This window comes from Equus przewalskii, chromosome 16 (assembly GCF_037783145.1).
Source record: "Equus przewalskii isolate Varuska chromosome 16, EquPr2, whole genome shotgun sequence".
Taxonomy (NCBI): Eukaryota; Metazoa; Chordata; class Mammalia; order Perissodactyla; family Equidae; genus Equus; species Equus przewalskii.
The window spans coordinates 29,970,678-29,988,104 of record NC_091846.1 but is presented as its reverse complement, the minus strand read 5'-3'; the positions used below and the strand labels follow the sequence as shown (position 1 = coordinate 29,988,104).

The 17,427-nt window shown below is 37.5% G+C and overlaps 1 long non-coding RNA gene across 2 annotated transcripts in view; it reads right to left on the bottom strand.

The window, feature by feature from the left end:
* Nucleotides 1-17,427, bottom strand: part of LOC139076465 (uncharacterized) — a 45,105-nt gene that overhangs the window by 20,764 nt on the left and 6,914 nt on the right. For both annotated transcript variants that reach the window (XR_011528100.1, XR_011528099.1), the window contains exon 3: nt 5,580-5,700. This is a non-coding gene — a long non-coding RNA (uncharacterized lncRNA). The remainder of the gene's footprint in view (nt 1-5,579; nt 5,701-17,427) is intronic.

Genomic DNA, 17,427 nt, shown 5'->3' with positions numbered 1-17,427 from the left:
TAGTGATGGAAATTATGAAAGGGAAATGAGAATGACAATTTGTCCAATTTGGTTCATTGCATCAGTGTGAAGCAGAGATAAAAGAATATATGTATTACGCTACAAATTCATGTATAATCCTCCAGTCAGCAAGAAAATAGCAGTTTTAAAAGTATTAAAAAGTATTAAAAGCAGTGTTATAAGGATAAATTTGACTAAAGAACAGATAATCTCGGTGGAATATCTGAACGTGGTAACATTTTTTTCCAGATCCCCAAGCTCCAGAAAATGGATAAACAGGGGGCAGGGGGTTGTCAAAAAACTATGTCTCACAGACCAGCTACCTGTTTTTGTAAATAAAGATTTACTGAAACACAGACACACCCAGTTGTTTACATATTGTGTTGTTTACATAGTGTTGTTTACATATGTGGCTACTTTTGAGCTACAAGGGCAGAATTAAGTTGCTGCAGCAGAGACCATATGCCCCTCAAGCCTATATTTCCTACCTGGCCCTTTAAGAAAAAGGTGCCTATCAGTAATCTAAACTACATATAAGTATCAAATTATTCTGGGGGTTTTCCATCACAGTTAAGACAGATTCTAGAAGATGTGCAAGCGTTATGTTTGACATGATTAGGATTAATCGAAAACTTTTCACTAGCTTTGAGGGACAATTCTAAGGGCGTAGAGAGAGGAGGCAAAGCAAAAGCATTTATTGAATTACCCAAAATGGAAATTTGTCTTTAAAATGCCAAGCGGCCTGTTTTTCTCCATTAGGAAACAGTCGCTGATACATGTCCAGTATGGATTCATCGCAGCAGCAACATTCTAATTGCAGGCTGTGAAGAGTTCTAATTGAAATAAGATTAATGAAGAGCCAGGCCAGCCTCCCACAATATCACAATCTGCATGAACGCTTAGCTTCTGAGTCATTTTCCTCCCCAAAATAACTCAGATTAAACAGCAACTTCCAAACTAATGGCAACGTTTCCGTCCAGATTTCTTTTTATGTCTTGCATCATGTTCCAGGATACAGCACACGGAGCAGGACCATCTTCTGCCATCAGCTAATGTTGTTAAATGTCAGGCACTTAATAAAGTTAACAAGAAAGTTTTAAAGAATTTATTCCTCGTAGCAAGCAGCCCTTGAGAAGGCTCAGGAAAACTCATTACTTTATCGACTGGATACGAAGGAGAAATTTTCTTACCAGGTTCTGAAAACACAACCCAATGCCCTTAGAAATTCCAACTCTCTTTGCAGGATGTCCCTATATGTATACGCATGCGTATTTGTGTTTGATTGTACATATGTATGTATTTAGGAATACGTATGAAATATAACAGTAAGCGTACTCTTGTATACACCAAATGTGGACTTTGCATAATAGCAAAGTGGGTTAAATTCATGTGTTTGGGAACTGGGGCACAATTCCTAAAAAGAGCTGTTGATAAGTTCCAGTTGCCCAAACAGGAGGTGCTCTCCATAGTGCCTGAGGTGGTGGGAGACAGCAGAGCCCGGCCCACTCTGCAAACTGGGATGAAGGGTCTATCACTGGTGATTTCTCCGGGTCCTTCAGGGAGGGAAAGCCCTCAATTTGCCTTCTCCATTTACCACTGGACTCTGAGATGAAAAGATGAGATTGATCTCCTTTTATTGCCTCAACGTCCTCCTTAAGTATGTCATGGCGGGGGGGGGGGGGGGAGTGTTGGAAATTGAGGAGAAAACAACAATTTGAAAATGCCATCTCAGAACATGAAAAATCAAATTTGCTAAGAAAAGCTGGTAGGAAGTGTTGGCAATGCTGGGTCCTCTCCTCTTACTGAGTTTCCATTCTAAGACAGACATTAGAGCACTTGAGGACAGGTATGTCTAGTTAAATTTGATAACATTGTGGGGGCCCTCCTTGTTTTTAGTACCTACCATAGGACTGATATCTATTTGCTATCTTAAAATGAAAATTCCGCAAGGAAAGGACTTATTTTAATAAAGTATGTATAGTGAACACAACAGCAGTGACTGCCTACCCTTCGACTTTGGTAGCAAAGTTAAAAGAAAAAATACATACATACAAGGAGCTGTTTTAAAACCTCCAGAGCAAGGTGCCACAAGCCTGAGAAATTGTCTCCTCTGATCTCTCGGGTTTTAATGACTAGCTAGCAGCACTCAATTACAAACTGGTCATTAACAAGAAATCTAATTGCTATTAGCAGACAGGTAAACAACTCATGTTGGCATCACAAAGTGCAAAGAGGGCCATTTTATAGTATCAAGTGAGATGAAGGTTTCCTTAAGAAAACAAGAAATAATACAGCTGCATTTATACAAGGTATTGTCCGTCCTCTTCATCTACGTAAGAATATAAGAATAGCTATACACAATGCTGATGAACTATGATACCTTATGTTTTCTTAAGAACAGTGCGAGTAAAGCTGCTAAATAAGCCACAAATCCCATTCTGTACAAATTAAATTTCTATCATCATTTCGGGCTTCAAAAATTTAAGCCACTGTGAGAAATTTGTCTTTTGACCAAAGGTGATCAGGAGTTTACTGATGATTATGTCAAAGTATAAATATATATATTTCTTAAATTATATTTGTTAAATATGTATTTATATATTACATAACTTTATTAAACCAGAAAAAAAGGAAGTTTTCTTTTTTAAACATATGGAGAAAATGTGAGTTTAAGATAACACAGTTTCAAATTCTTACCTTCTTTAAAAAGATCCCCATTGGTTCCTTTCACTAGAAGGCCAAAGCTAGTCTTTACCTATGGGGAGTCATCCAAGGTGATTTTGCAATACTTTATAGTTTATCAGTTAGTGCTTAAAAACACACACCCCTACAAAATCATCAAACACTTTCCAGAATCGTTCCCTCTCTAGGTAGAAGAGTTACAGCTGTGAGTTTCACCTTGCAAAGAGAATTTTATCCTAAAAATCACTGGGAACTCTAGTAAAACAAAAAAGAGACTTACTATCGTAAGAACTTTCTTTCCCTACATATGAACACCATATCATTGATGACCAAGTGGCAGGATAGACATACTTGGAAGTTCACTAATAATTTAAGACTTCTATGGCATTCTTATGAATTGTGAATGTTCAAAATTGAGTTTTAGTGAAGAAAATGGCAAATATTAAATTCTGTTATCAACGTCATAATCAGGTTTGGAAAAACTAATTTTTACCTAGAATTATTTTTAAAAATATAGACTTCTGTGGGCCAGCCCAGTTGCCAAATGGTTAAGTTCACACACTCTGCTTCAGTGGCCCAGGGTTTCACCGGTTCGGATCCTGGGCACAGACCTAGCACTACTCATCAAGCCACGCTGAGGTGGCATCCCACATAGGAAAGCCAGAAGGATCTACAACTGGAATATATAACTATATACTGGGGGCTCTGGGGAAAGGAAGAAGGAAAAAATTAAGATTGACAACAGATGTTAGCTAAGGTGCCAATCTTTAAAAAAAAAAAAAGTAGACTTCTGGGCCAGCCTCATGGCACAGTGGTTAAGTTCATGTGCACTGCTTTGGTGGCCTGGGGTTCATTGGTTTGGATCCCAGGTGTGGTCCTACACACTGCTCATCAAGCCATGCTGTGGCGGCATCCTACATACAAAAAATAGAGAAAGATTGCCACAGATGTTAGCTCAGTGACAATCTTTCTCAAGCAAATAAGAGGAAGACTGGCAACATATGTTAGCTCAGGGCCAGTCTTCCTTACCAAAAAAAAAATTGGACTTCTCATTATTAAAGAGGCTCTGAAAGGAACCATAAAAGTCACATAGTGCCAAAGCCATGTCAAATGTGTTCCTAGTAACTGTGTCTTCAATACTGTATATCTTCAGCCCAGAGGGAGAGGAGTGGACCAGATGACATTCACCCTAAACCTCAGTTAGAAAAGTGCACAGCCCCCCCCACCACACACACGCACAATTTACCTCTTTCAGCATTTAATAGTCTGCATAGTTAAGAAAATATATAATAATCACGTTCTTTCTTGTCTCCAGTCTAAGTCCCTGCCACTTGGCAAATTCATTTTCTTTTGTTTTCCTCTTTGGAGACAGAGAACAGCTGGTTGTCATCTTCCAAATACTGTAACAATCCCTCATATACTCAAAGACAGTAATTAAGACACCCTCTCAGCCTTCTCTTTTGAGAAACTCAAATTCCTTTTTAACACAAATTATCAAAAAATTGCCACAGCCTTGGACATGAAAATTGTTATTGCATCGACTTTCTCTGTAAATCCCACTTGTTTCTGTGCATACTCTTTCTGCAGAAGCGAAAGCAGCAGCACACGGCCTTGATGAATCTGAGTTCCCACTGTCTGGCAATGTCCTTCTTACAACGTAACATCACTAGTCAACTCGGGTTCTCCATTAACCTCCCACGTATACTTTGCAGTTCTCAGCTAAACTTGTGTGACTCCCACCTCTCAGTCACCTTGCACTCTCTGCCTCCACCTCCCCACATTCTAAAATAGGAAAACGTCGCGAAGAGCAGGTTCTTTAGCAGCCATGACAAGAGCGCAGCTCCAAATATTACATTACAGAGGCGACTGAACCAGAAGTACCATTCTCAGCGGGGCAAGTTTCCTCCATTGGGTATTAGCATGGTAATAAGATTTTAAAACAAACAAAATTTTTCTTTTAGCCGTATCCATATACAAAAATAGCACTTGTTACACAGTGATATGAAAAAAACAGATTCACTGACTGATTTCAGGCAAATTATTTATCTCACATTTTCTTCATCTGTAAAATGGGAAGAACAACGACCACAGAGTTATGTTAAGGAATGAATGAAATAGTATGCTATGCACCACACTGCTGACAAAATTCCTTTCTCTGGCACTAGTGTGACATTTTCATCCTTTGGTGTAGTTTCCTTTATGCAAATACAGTAGATTAATGAATCAGTTCTCCTGGGTCACATATTTGTATTTAAAGATGGGCTTTCTGGAGTTTTACCCAAAAGAAAAAAGTGAGTCAAATGATAAGCATTCCAAGTAGCACATCAGACTTGTAGGACAATGTTTTGAGGCAGGAATACCCTAAATAAGGCAAACCAATTCAGAGATGTGTGATTTCATCTCATATGCAAGGCATAAACATGGTTATTTAAAGACAAATATCCTCAATCTCAATAATCCTGAGTTGCTTATATCAAGATTTTCTCGGAGATACCAAACCATATATTTCACTTTGTATTATTTCACTGGTAAAGAGGATAACCCTAATCTTAGAAAGATCTGACGTGCCAATTTATGCAGACTATAGATCTAGAATATTAAGGCACCAACCTTTTACTTCATTTTGCTTTGAAGAAAGTAAGACAATTACTCTTGAGGATAAAATATTTCAAGTGTGAAAAAGTTGGAAGTATTTTTATTTTTCTTATATGACCGCAATTTAACTGTTCATAAATCCTCTCTCTTGCTCGCTATACAACTTGAAAATAAGTTGAACATATAGAATAAGATCTACCCTCCAAAAGTATTTCAATAAATAATCATTTGAGAAGGGATTGATCATCTACTTACCTGGATTTAAGGAATGACTTTTAGAGTGTCATAATTTCAAGATTTACCTGTTTCTTAGAGTCCAGCGATAATGACTAGATGGTCTGGCCAGTAATTAATTTCCCTTAAATCTAGGGATCGTAGAGAAGAGGTGGGAGGAAAAATGCTTCATGTAGGGAATAGTTATTTCTGTTAGAAAAAGAGAACAAAATTAATTTTCTAAGCAGCCAAGCTAAATGGCTCAATCAGCTGCCCAACAAACACTTCCTTACCTAGTATATCAGCCTCTCAAATGTCAACCAAAAGTCATCATTTACCTAGAAAGTTTCTCTTTTCTGTATTTAGAATAAAGCTACCTGACTATTACTATAACCCGAAATGTATAGGTGTGGATGTGTGTGTCTGTGAGCATGTGTGTGTGTGTGATGTTTGTGAGGTGAGGGTGTGTGGAAGGATTATACATATTTAAAGCTACTTCTGCTCTTCTTAAATGGCAATCTTAACTTGCTACTTGGTGATTCATTTTATAAGGTGATTCATTCTCACCCACAGATACATTTCTATTTTTGAAAAGAAATACACCAATATGCCAGTAGTGCTTAAACAAGCTGTGTTTTATTTACGAAATATTCTACCCCAATAGGGCCATTGTGGGCCATCAACTTAACAGCAAACTCCGGTAATAAATGAATACTAAGGGTACAAAAATCTTGATGTGAATGAGTGAACTAGGAGCACATCCCCTAAGTATTTCAGTAACATGCTACCATTCTCACCGATAACTGTTACTCCATTCCAAAAATTTTTTAAAAAGGAGATAATTTGTTATTTGATGAAAGTTTAATCAATGTTCAATAGAACCCTGCATTTGCAAGGGTTGAAATTTTCCTCCAGAAAAATATGAGTCCCTTACATCCATGAACTCCTTGACCTCCCCAGAACTGTGTGCGGAGGAGACAGACAACCAGGAGCCCATACGACAGCTAGACAAGATTGGCAGTAGTACACCATTCCATCAACCATGAATCTGAATTCATTTACAGTCTGAATGTATAAATTCCACAAAATTTATTGAAATAGTAACCTACATTGTATATTCAATGATTATGAAATTCTTACATTCTTATCCCTCTTCCACATGTACACACACGTGTATATGTGTGTACATGATAATTATACCAGTAAAATGGTTCTGAATTTTTAATTTTCTTTGAATGTTTAGGATTTCAGAAGGTCATACTCTTGAACCAGCAAAAGCAGGTAAAGAACAGTAGCAGACTTGTTAAAGAACTTCTATACCTCTACCCCCAACACTCCTCTAGGTCACAATTGGACCATATATTTTGTCTGGTCATCTGTTTCATTAATATTGTTTGAAGGCTCTATTCTAATTTTCTATACAGTTCTCTCTGCCATTCAATCCCTCCTTCATCTGGTTTGTACAATTTATTGATTTTTAAATATTTCATATAATTTAGTTATGATTTCAAAGGTTACTGTAGCAGGAAAAGTTGTTTTCAGTACTTCCAACATTATCCTCTGTGACTTACTTTAAAAATTCATTGTTTTAATGTCCTCACTCAATCAATATGCCATTTCCTCTTAGTCTTCTACTCTCTCAGGTTTTGCTTTCCTCAGTAAGATTTTTTCTTCTCTTCCTATGACTCCTCAATTTCCACTTTCTATCCACCATGTTTCCTTGCTAAATATAGTCATTGGGCTATTAATAAAGCTTTGCTTTATATCTCAACTGAATCTTTCAGAATTACACATATATATTTCATTCATATTTTCATTCATTCCACAAACCATTAAAACATATCAGAGCTATACTGGCCAGTAGGGAGACAAGTCACAAGTTTACTTATAAAGGAAGTTCATGAGTAATTTCTATCGATGTACATCAGCCACAGTCTACACAGCACTACTCCCTGAAGAACAGAACAGCCTCCCCCCAACACCCATGAAAATAACATCCTTTCCAATACTCTTCTCCAGAGAAAAGGAAGGAGACGGAAGACAGAAGAGAATCAGTCACTGTATGTCAGGTTAGTAGTGGAGCAAAATGACAGTATCAGACACTCTAGTGAAGAGGAGAAATCATGAAGTCAATAATCAAGTGCTCATTGCTTGTTGGAGGAAAATGATTATCATGGACCATGTCTCCAGCTGAAGGCTAAGAGACGTGTAAAATGTTGAGTTCCTTAAAGAGGTAGTATATATGCCCAAAAGCCAAGAGAACAAACCTTAACAGAAGTATACAGAATTAGTCAGCAATTTGCTCTGGAAATTGTTAATATAGAGGCAAAGATAAATAGGAATCTTCCTAAACAAGAAAAGGAGAAAGAGGAGAACAAAGAGGAAAGTTCAGTCAGAAAAAGGTAAAAGTGGGTAAATAAGAGAAATTTTAAAGGACATGTTCTCAATAAGGAGAAGAAAATTAAAAATTCAGAACCATTTTACCAGTATAATCCACATACACACATACACGTGTGTGTATATGTGGAAGGGGGATACGAATATAGGAATTTCATAATCATTGAGTACACAATGTGTGTTACTATTTCAATAAGTTTTGCGGAATTTATACATTCAGACTGTAAGTGAATTGAGATTCATGGCTTGATGGAGTGGTGAACTACTTCCAATATGTAACACTGAATTGCTTTTTAAATTCTTTTTTATATTCAGATAATTTTGCAAAAATACATGAACACACAGGTAAAAGAAGTAAATTAGTGCATATGAGCAAATCCATCATGTCCCTGTTATTATACTGTACAGGCAAAGACCTCACCGCGAAGCATGTGTTCCATTCAGCAGAGCCTCAAATCCACAATCCTGAATTTTTCTAAGCAACATTTCTCACAAAGAGCTTTGATTTCTGCAAGAGTTAAATCAACCAAAGTGCTAAACTTGGAAGGGAATGGTGTACAGTTACAAAAATAAAGGGATAATTAGGTATAATATTCCAGAATAGTTAGAACTGTTTACTTCTTGCAGGCAACGGTTTTTCCAAATAAAAGCACAGGGGGAATTAATTGTTGTAAAATAAATACACAATCAAGCAAATAACATTTTATAATTCTGAAACAAGCATAGAATAGAAACTGTTTCAAAGATGCCTAATCCAGGGAACTGGCAACTTGAGGGAGATTTGTGAACTAGCAAACAGTGATGATCTGGCAGTCAACTTCTCCAGTTCCCAGCCTTTGAATGCACGCTATAGAATGAGGGAAAAGTGCACAGGAAATTAAATATATGCAGTGTATGAAAAATTAAGCAGACGGAGGAATGAAGAAGGGGAGCGAGCGAACTAGTCTCCAGGGGAATAGGAAAGCAGGGGAACCGGCGAAGGGAGAGGAGAGGGAAACGAAAAATATCTGACTCTTCAGAAAATCTATTTACCTTCTTTGTTCAACATCTTCTATTGATCACCATCGGTGTTGGCAAGTAGCTGGAAGCTGCGATCCTGAATTGATATTTAATTAAAATCCAGTTCTATTTTAATAATACGGTAAACACATCACAATTCTGTATGTAAATGACATCAGCACATGAAGGATAAAAGACGAGTCAAAGCTAAGTGCTAGGAAGTTTACAAAGAAGGCAAAGAGCGAATCATGCAGAGAAAAACAATAATTAAACTCTGCTTCCAATTTATGGTTATTGTGGCTTTTATTAAGATTCTGCTTTAGTCCAAACGTTATTTTCTTTCTGTCTTATTTGTCTTGCCAAGGAGGAAAATAAGCACAAACTGCATTTTACTTCTCTTATCCATAAAATAAGAGCCAAGTTCTACCCTCAGTAACTCATTCTCAACTCTCCACTGGCTGGATGATGTTCTTGATCATCACCTTTAACCTCCTCTGGGTAAAATTCTTTCCCCAAATTTTTACCCATGGTTACACTAAAAGAGCAGGTAATGGGAGTTATGTATATTTATCTAGGGAAAGATTTGGCACTTGAAATAGATTTCACTAGTCAACGCAGCCAACTTCTTTGAAAAACACTCAGGTTTCCAAGCATCCTAACAGATTCTACTTCACAGGTATGTTACATCTCCCTGGGAGCCATGGACATGCATGTATGTTCATACTCATGTATATAAGTTTGTATAAAACGAAAAAATGTTTATGAGATTTCTTTGTAATTTGGAAAGTGCTTTCCACTTCAAAATTTTTTAATTATAATGGATATTCAGTGTCATAAATCTTTGTGCTTCACCCAGCAAGTGGGCTAAATTATGGTTCCTTAGTGGGCTGGAATAGGTAAAGCTATAACAAAGCTTCAGGCTCCCTAAGTAGGGGAGTGCCTTAATTAATTGGGTTGCTATCACAAAAATACCATAGACCAGGTGGCTTAAATAACAATCATGTATTTCTTGCAGTTCTGGAGCCTGAGAAGCTGAAGATCAAGGTGCTGGCAGATTGAGGCAGATTCCACGTCTGCTAAGGGCCGACTTCTTAGAGGGATGTCTTTTCAGTGTGTCCTCACATGGTGGAAGGGGCGAGGGAGCCTTCTTGGGTCTCTTCTTATAAGGGCACTAATCCCACTCTTGAGGGCTCTGCCTCCCAAACAACCCACCTCCAAACACCATCACATTAGGCGTTAGGGTTCAACATATGAATTTTGGGAGACACATCCAGTCCATGACAGGAAGACTTACTAAGGACCACATTGTTTCTTCCTTTCCTAAGAATTGGACGAAGTTCTGATCTCATGAAATAGAATCACTGAAATTTCTACTTCATTTCATTTTCCATTGATCCATTGTGCCTCAGTTCCAGAGTGAGAAAATGGTCAGCAAAAGGAAGTATCAAATGGATAGCCTCCTATAGAATCAAGATTGAAAGGACAGATGGAAATGTCTCCCCATCAAGTTAGTGAAGGAGATGAAATGCAGGTTTCTTGAGTGAGCACAGCCAATCCATCTATCCCATGTGCACCTCCCCTGAGCCTCCCACCAGGAGGAGCAAAGACTCCATAGGAACCTCCACTGGGATTGCAGAGAGAGGAGGGAAAGCAGCCATCCCTCCCCTCCCCAGACTCCCACCCTTCCAGGAACACAGGGGCTAGTGCACTTGTGGGCACCATTATTCTATTCCAAAATAAACAAATCTTAGAAACCCAACACTGCTCCAGGTGATTCTCAGGGTGAAAGGAATCACCTGTATTATTTGCAGACATCTCAGAGACGTGTGGAGCAAGCAACTGCATAGGCAGTAGCAAGAAGAAAGGCTCACTGTGCTTAGTTATTCTATTCTTGACATAGCTAAATATTCAGAAAGAATATCAAAGGGGCCAAAAGGGAGGATTTTCTTTTCTCCGAGACTAGCAGAAGTAAAGCAAAGCCAAGCCTACAACTCCTCAGCAGTGAGGCACACGCTAATTATTTGAATGGAAAGAGCTGTACCAACGCCAGAAACATAAAACAGGCAGAATAAATTCAAAGATTTGAGAAAAGGATGTGATTTGGCTAAGAGCTTATTTCTGCCTTTCTCTACTTCCAACCCACTTTAATTCGAGCAGCTCACATCTGGTGTTTTATGTGAAGTGAAGAGGAAAACCAAACTGATGCTGAGCAGCCTCTAGGCTGGAAGCAAGGCCCATGCGCTCGTGAAGGTGGAGAAAATCAGAGAGGAGACCCACCTGCCAAGCTCCAGCCTTGAGAGCCCAGGATTTGTACAAGCACCTCCATTTCAGTTAGAGGAAATAGATAAAGAGGTAAAATTGTTAAGATATAGTCAACCAGAAGTAAAAACCATATTGAACCCACTATATTAGAATGCAATGACTTCATTGCTCATATAAATAGCAAATTAGGATGCTACTTCCTATATTCTTTTAGACTATCCCTTACTTTTGAATTAAAAGTTATCGGTTTGTAAAAAAAAAAAAATTAACTTCTTAAGTCACAAAACTTGCAAGGTTTTAATTACAAAGTTAGAGTTGAGATATTCTAAATACTGCATAAGTCTGTAGGTCAAAACAAAGTCAACCACCAAGAAGTGTGGCCCACCGTACTCCCCACGTATGCTGTGTGTTAAAATGAGCTTTGATGGACTGTACTGTCAGCCTGACCTCACTCCCTGAGGGAGGTGGGTAACCCCACCAGAAACATACTCACTTCTGAGCCTCATTCAAACAGTGAGAATATATCCGACGTGTAAGGTTATTGCGAAGACTGAGAGACTAAAAGGGTCTAGAACGAGCCCAACACTGGCACAAACAGGCGCTGGGCAAATAACAGTGTCCTTTACTCTCTTTTGGCCTCATGGGTCTCCCCTAATGCTCAAAGCTGTCAGGCTAACAAAAGAACTGAGGAAAAAGACTATATTCCCAAGAACATTAAAAAAATCTGGGTGCATAATTTGAAAGACTAGATTGATGCACCGTCACCCCTCAGAAACTAAAAGGAGAATTTCTCTCCCAGGAAATCCCATCTCTACTAATCTTACTCGGAAGATTTCTTGCCAACATCTTGTGTTTCTCTGTCCAAGTTTTATTCCCATTCATAAATGAATACTTCAAAGTGATTTATCAGAAGCTCCTTAATTCAGAGCTGATATGATAGGCACGATAAATTTGTGAGGACTCCTGGGGTACTTCCCAGTTTAGTCCGGATGCTAGTCGAGATCCTTTTGTGAGTTAGCTCTCATTATTTTGTTCAATTCTTAGGGATCAGTCAGAGCTTCAGTTCTTATTGCCTATATTCCCTTTAGAGGAGTTCTGAGATATGTCAGATTGCTCTGTTTTCCCAAATTTCAAAAAAAAATACACAGAATTTTTGCTTTCTTTGGGATGTCGGTGTTGTATACACATTTTGTCCATCAGGGAAACGTTTCATACTGTGCACCATGGGGCTTTTGTATAAACGGAACAGCTGCTCTCATTTCCTGCCACAAGTCTGGATAGTATGTGGGGTTGTTGCCAAAAACGGAAGAGGATACTGTGGTCAAAAGAACAGTCACGGCATTGGCTGGGGGAGGAGAAAACATGGACCAAACTTCAAGCATGGGCAGGAGGGGTGAAGAGGCAGCTGGACTAAATTAGGTGTGCACATTCGGTGTGCTGGGGTACAGAGCATTGCAATAACTGCATGGTCTGGTGAAGGGGCACAAAAGAAGCAAATAAGCCCCAAAGGCAACATAATGAGGAGTAAATTGCATCCCGCATCAGTTAGTTAATTCACACTGGTAAGCCCATGAACAAAGGATAGGTACTACAGTATTTGCTTATGAAAAGGAAGCCACCAATTAAACACCTCTCCATAAAGACGCCATCAATGGCTGGACAATGTGCAAAATTACAGACCAAACTCTAGACGGACGACTTCCATCAATCACCAATTCAAAGCTGCACCTTTATTTTCTACTTTTGTTTCCCACCAAAAGCTTTGGAGTCTTAAGGAGTTTTCAATTCTTTAAGTCTGAAAATTACTTTTCCTTTGAAAAATAACAGCACCACAAAAACACATTCACTTTAGCAATTGTCTTTCATCCATTTTTTAATGACAGAAAAGCAGCCAGATATTACTGAAAGCACGACCACAACCCTAAGTGAATTAAACCAGCATAATTCAACAACATAGCACATACCCTGTGGCTACCAATGTGTGCATCTCTCTTTACAGCTCCATTACTTTGGACCTGAACTTCAGCCCTTTGAAAATGTCAGCACTACACAGGTTGTAGAGACAGTCAAATTCTTATCCTTGATTCATTAATGTGATTGTAGTCGTTGAATTGGTTTGAACTCACATCCAAGGGCACTACGTCCGGGCACATTTTCCAAGGATAGAGACAGAAATAGAGTAGAGATGAAAGATAGACATAGAAATTGGAGATAGATGGTATTATAGATAAATGCAACACAAATCTTGTATTATCTCACATATCTATCACAGCAAAGGACTTTTTTAAAAGATCTTGAATATCTCTTTAATGATATATTTTTGGTACTCTCCTAAAGAAAATATTCCTAAAAACCTATTTTAATTGCCTGATGATCTATACAGTGTACAAGATTGATTCTATTCTAGATTTAATATTTGTTTGGCATTACCTTTAGAAAACAGAATTGCTGAAAGGTGATTGTCAAGCCCTAAAATCAAGTGTAAACTCTTAGAGCTTGAAAGAGCAGACACAGATTTTCATTCTATTCATGGATATAAAAACTGCAGAGTACCATACATGGCTTTGCTCAAGTGTTAATTGTATAGAACAGAAATACAGAAATCGGGGGGGGGGGGGGATCATCTGAACAACTATGAAGAAAAGAAGAGAGCAAAATGTCAACTCAGAAGGAAAAAAGGAAATTAAATACTTTGAAAAGATATATGTGATAGAAAGCTTAGAAATTGAAACTAAAATGTACAAGAAGGCAGATCATTTTTCCTGTCATTTTGAGTACTTCCTTGTCCTGACATATCACCAATGCTAGAAAAGCTATCTTACTGTATTTAAACTCCTCAAGTACATAAAAGTTTGAGAACTGATTGTTTAAAAATGAAACAAAAGTTAAGCAAAACTTTACCAAACGTTGAAAAGAAATTCCAGTCCAATTTAGAATACAACCTAATTCATGCCTGCTGATCTTTCCATTCCTGTTGGTGAGGTTCATTTGTGTCTCAGATTATGTCACTCTTTTTACTCACCACTTTTGCAATGAAATAAAAATAAATTCAATCTCAGCTTTCAAGAGCGATCCTTACGTTTCCGTCGCTTATATGAAAGCGACTCCCTCATGCCTGAGGCTTTTTGAGTTATGGGTCTTTCCCTTTCATCACAGAAACATAACTAAACTTCACAAGTGAGGCATTCTGAATTAAGAACGGGAAGATGGAGCTCCAGTTCCTCTTGGCAAAACACCCTCCACGGGATGTTGGAAGAACCAACTCTGAATCACTCAAGATGCTGATTCCTCAGGAAGATAGGATTCCTTTTTCCCACAGAGCAGTTTGAGGATTAAGAAACCTAAGAAACTTCTGAGCATGGAAAACATACCCACATATGCACGCATGCATTTATGTATGAATGTATGCCTGTATAAACATATACACAGGTGTGTATATACAACACATACTCTACATAATTTATACATGTATACAGATATAAATACATATATGTGCACTTACATGTGTGTTTCGATCATGGTGCTATATAAACTGGTTATATATGGCCTCATCCTGGGCCATATATAACCCATATAATCTTCTTCTTCATGACAGTCCTCCAAAGAGTTGAAGAGAGCTATCTTAATACGCTTATAATGGATCACATAACCTTATAATTATTTCTTGGGGATATCTAAGCTATCTCTTACTATATTCATTTATCAATTCCAGTGAAACAGAACTGTCACTCATCGTTTTTACTTGTTTTCACCTTTTCCCCCTGAATCTACTTGCCAGAAGTTCAGGAACAGAATAGATTCATCTTAGTAGTAACAGAAAATGTACAGAGTGGACTCGGTGTCAGATGGACTTGACATGAGGGTCCAAAGAGCAGCTCTGCCAGTTTTTCACCTATTTGCTCACGTATTACTTACTCACATCTCTATACTTCAGTGTCATCATCTTAGAAATTAGGATGAAAAATAGGGTTTCTGTAAAGATTATATGAATTTACATATTATAATTAGCAAACTGGCACATAATGACACAAAATTGTTCATTACTATATTATTTCTTAAGACAAGGATGACCCTGTTTTATCCCAAAGGTTTCATGAAATTAGACTTTTAGTTATATGTAAAAAGTAATAGACAATTGGGGCTGGTCAGGTGGCACAGTCGTTAAGTTTGTGCATTCTGTTTCAGTGCCCCAGGGTTCATGGCTTCAGATCCTGGGTTCAGACCTACACATCACCCATCAAGCCATGCTGTGGCAGTATCCCATATGCAAAGTAGAGGAAGATTGGCACAGATGTTAGCTCAGGGACAATCTTCCTCAAGCAAAAGAGAAGGATTGGCAACAGATGTTAGCTCAGGGCCAATCTTCCTCACCAAAAAAAAAAAAAAAAAAGTAATAGACAAGTCACTTATTTGGTCCATGATGTTCATTGTGTGGCATGGGACAAGTCTGAAAATTTATGATATGGAAGATGTCTAAAGAGTCATTTCTGTATACTAAACCATAATAAATCTAGGAGTATTTTCAACTCTAACTTTGGGTAAAATTCATTGTAGAAAATATGGTTATTCCTTACTAAATATACCATGTGCCCCTCCATATTTCCAAGCTTCCCTTGTTTGGGGCCATGTAATTATTTCTTGCCAGTGGTTAATAATCAGATATATCATTTCTGGTCCAAGTGCTTTAAGAGCAGTTTCAGTTCTCCAAACTCTCTCTTTCCCAGGCCTCGGGTAATGAACGTGTTATGTGGAAATAACAGAGCCAGAGGATGGAAACAGTCTGGATTCCTCAGCTGTGGTCCGAGATTTCAACACTCCTCTCTCAATAATTGAGAGAACAAGTAGACAGAAAATCATTAAAAATAAAAAATGCTTGAAAAACACTATCAATCAACCTGACCTAATAACCCTACCTAACAACAGCAAAATATACATTCCTTTAATATATATGGAATACTGACAAGCTAGACCATCCTGTGGGCCATAAAAGAAGTCTAATTGATTTGAAAAGTGTACAAACCTCATATGTTCTTTAATGACAACAGAATTAAATTAGAAATCAATAATCAATCAATATGTGGCCAGGCCCTAAATATTTAGAAACTAAGTAATATATTTCTAAATAACCAATGGGTAAAAAATAAAATGATAAAGTATTTTGAAGTGAATTCAAATGAATACAAAATTTTGAACTGAATATCAAAATTTGGGGATGCAGCCAAAGTACAACTTAAATGTCTCTAATATTTATTTATAAGCATTGAATAACTATACTACAATAGAAAAAGGTCTCAAATCAATGACCTCAATTTTCACCTTAAAAAACTCAAAAAAAGAGCAAATTAAAACAAAGAAAAATTAATAAGGTTCAGCACAGAAATCAATGAAATAGCAGAAAAACAATAAAGAGAAAAAAACAAAATGTGGTTATTTGAGATCTATAAAATTGATATATACCTAAACAGACTGATCAGAAATGAAAGCTGGAAGACATAAATTACCAATATGAAATGTGAGAGAAGTAGCAAAGCTATGTATTCTAAAGGCATTTAAAGAAAAAAAATGATGACATTCCATATGAAATGTAAAAACTGCCTGAAAGACATAAACTACTGAAGCTCACTAGAGAAGAAATAGATAACCTGAATAGCCCTATCTTTTTAAAAAAAATTGAATTTTAAGTTAAAAAGCTCCCCACACAGAAAACTCCAGGCCCATATGGCTTCCCTAGTGAATTCTAGCTAATGTTTAAGAAATAATACTAATTTTATATAAACTTATAGAAAAATAGAGGAAGAGGAAACAATTCCTAATTCATTCTATGAGGCCAGCATATTCTGGTACCAAAACTGGACAAAAACATTAAAAGAAAACTATAGAACTATAACTCTCATGAATATATATACAAACATTATTTTTAAGAAGATGAAGTCTTGTCATTTGCAACAACATGGATGGACCTTGACGGTATTATGTTAAGTGAAATAAGAGATGGAGAAAGTCAAATACGATATGATCTCACTCATAAACAGAAGATAAAAACAACAAACAAAGACACAGAGACAGAGATTGGATTGGTGGTTACCAGAGACGAAGGAGGGAGGGAGGAGGGCGAAAGAGGTGATTAGGCACACGTGTATAGGGATGGATTATCATTAGTCTTTGTGTGGTGAACATGATGTAACCTATACAGAAACTGAAATACAATGATGTACACCTGAAATTTATATAACGTTATAAACTAACGTTACCTCAACGAAAAAGATTTATTGGATGAAT